This window comes from Babylonia areolata, chromosome 3 (assembly GCF_041734735.1).
Source record: "Babylonia areolata isolate BAREFJ2019XMU chromosome 3, ASM4173473v1, whole genome shotgun sequence".
NCBI classification, from domain to species: domain Eukaryota; kingdom Metazoa; phylum Mollusca; class Gastropoda; order Neogastropoda; family Buccinidae; genus Babylonia; species Babylonia areolata.
The window spans coordinates 7,209,595-7,212,094 of NC_134878.1; the positions used below are offsets into that span (position 1 = coordinate 7,209,595).

The 2,500-nt window shown below is 51.8% G+C and overlaps 1 protein-coding gene across 1 annotated transcript in view; it reads left to right on the plus strand.

The window, feature by feature from the left end:
- Window positions 1-2,500, plus strand: part of LOC143279691 (tyrosine-protein kinase transmembrane receptor Ror2-like) — a 100,683-nt gene that overhangs the window by 88,499 nt on the left and 9,684 nt on the right. The gene's annotated exons all lie outside the window — the stretch shown is intronic.

Genomic DNA, 2,500 nt, shown 5'->3' on the forward strand with positions numbered 1-2,500 from the left:
GTGTGTGTGTGTTGGGGGCGTGGGAGGGGGCGGGGGTGGTGGGGGGGTGAGGAGGGGGCGATGCAGTCTAGTCAGTCCCCTGTGTGTTGTAGTACTGTCAGGGAACATCTTGTTCTCGCATTTCCTGTTCCCACACTTGTTGATGGCACCGCGGCTTCTGAAGGCCGGGGCTTTTTGAACCACACACACACACACACACACACACACACACACACACACACACACATCACACACACACACATCACACACACACATATCACATACACACACACACACACACACACACACACACATCTCACAAACACACACACACACATCTCACACACACACACACATCACACACACACACACACATCACACACACACACACATCACATCACACACACACACACACATCACACACACACACACACATCACACACACACACACACACACATCACATCACATCACATCACACACACACACACACACACACACATCACATCACACACACACACACACACACACACACACACACACACATCACATCACATACACACACATCACATCACACACACACATCACATCACACATCACACACACACACATCACACACACACACACACACATATCACATCACACACACATCACACACACACACACACACACACACACACTCCGGCACAACATAGTGTGGTGGGGGGTAGGGGTGGATAGGGGGAGTTTGCCGGGGTGCCTGGATTGGGGATGGGTGGGGGGGTGTTAGGGAGGAAGTAGATGTGGTAGAGAGGGATTGAACGAGGTAAGGAGGGAGTGGAGGGGTTTTTTTTAAAGTTAATGAACCTCCTGGTGCAAGCATGCTACGCATGTCTTTTGCTGTCAACATTCCTGCACACACGTTATCGCCATCTCGTGTCCTCTTGTCTGTATCTGTTAGTTTCGTACTGGAGAGTACTGAGTAGTGTTGTCAGTTGTGTGGTTTTTGTTGTGGTTGTTGTTGTTGTTGTTGTGTGTGGTTTTGTGTGTGTGTGTGTGTGTGTGTGTGAAGTCAAGTCAAGTCAGGTCAAGATTTTATTTCATGATGGTAAATTGGTGTGTGTGTGTGTCGGTGTGTGTGTGTGTGTGTGTGTGTGTGTGTGAGTGTGTGCGTGTGTGTGTGTATGAGAGAGAGAGAGAGAGTTTCGTACTAGAAATGAGTGTTGTCAGTTGTGTGTTTTTTGTTGTTGTTGTGTGTGTGGTTTTGTGTGTGTGTGTGTGTGTGTGTGTGTGTGTGTGTGTGAGAGAGAGAGAGAGAGAGAGAGAGAGTTTCGTACTAGAAATGAGTGTTGTCAGTTGTTTGAAAAGTTTTGTTTTGTTTATTCTGACTTCGCATTTGCTTGTTTTGTTGTTGTAGTTGTTGTTGATGTTGTTTTTATACTTCAGTCAACTTTTCTTTTCTTCATTTACGAAGCAATAAACTCTGGAAAAGCAATAGAAACCAGGCCAGAAAAAAAACAAAAACATCCCAACAAAAGCATACGACAGGAGTTCAAATGAGAAGCAAACACAGTGTGTTGTGTGTGTGTTTTTGGTTTTTGGTTTTTCAGCAGAGATAAGAAAACAGGGAAGAAAAACGCATTCGTGTAAAGAACTGAACACAAAGATTCGTTTTGTTTGTTGGGAGTTTTAAAAAGAGAAGGGAGGTTTGAGGGGTCGGGGTGTTGAAGGTGAGGAGGAGGGGGGTTGAGGGGAGGCGGGGGTTGAGAGAGACGGGGGGGGGGGGGGGGGGGGGGTTAGAGAGGAGGGGAGTTGAGAGAAGGGTAGGCGAGGGTTGGGGTGGAGATGGGGGTTGAGGGTGAGGGGGGGTTGAGTGTGAATAGGGGGGTTGAGGCGAGGGGGAGGAAGGTTGAGGGAGAGGAGGGGGTTGAGAGAGAGGAGGGGGATTGAGGGAGAGAGGGGGGTTGAGGAAGAGAGGAAGGGGGTTGAGGGAGAGGAGGGGTGTTGAGGGAGAGGAGGGGGGTTGAGGGAGAGAGGAGAGGGGTTGAGGGAGAGAGGAGAGGGGTTGAGGTAGAGAGGAGGGTTGAGGTAGAGAGGAGGGGGGTTGAGGGAGAGAGGAGGGGGGTTGAGGGAGAGAGGAGGGTTGAGGGAGAGGAGGGGTGTTGAGGGAGAGGAGGGGTGTTGAGGGAGAGAGGGGGGTTGAGGGAGAGAGGGGGGTTGAGGGAGAGGAGGGGTGTTGAGGGAGAGGAGGGGTGTTGAGGGAGAGGAGGGGGGTTGAGGGAGAGGAGGGGTGTTGAGGGAGAGGAGGGGTGTTGAGGGAGAGGAGGGGGGTTGAGGGAGAGGAGGGGGGTTGAGGGAGAGGAGGGGTGTTGAGGGAGAGAGGAAGGGGGTTGAGGGAGAGAGGAAGGGGGTTGAGGGAGAGAGGGGGGTTGAGGGAGAGAGGAAGGGGGATGAGGGAGAGAGGAGGGGGGTTGAGGAGGAGGGTTGAGGGAGAGAGGAGGAGGGTTGAGGGAGAGAGGAGGGGGGTTGAGGGAGAGAGGAGGG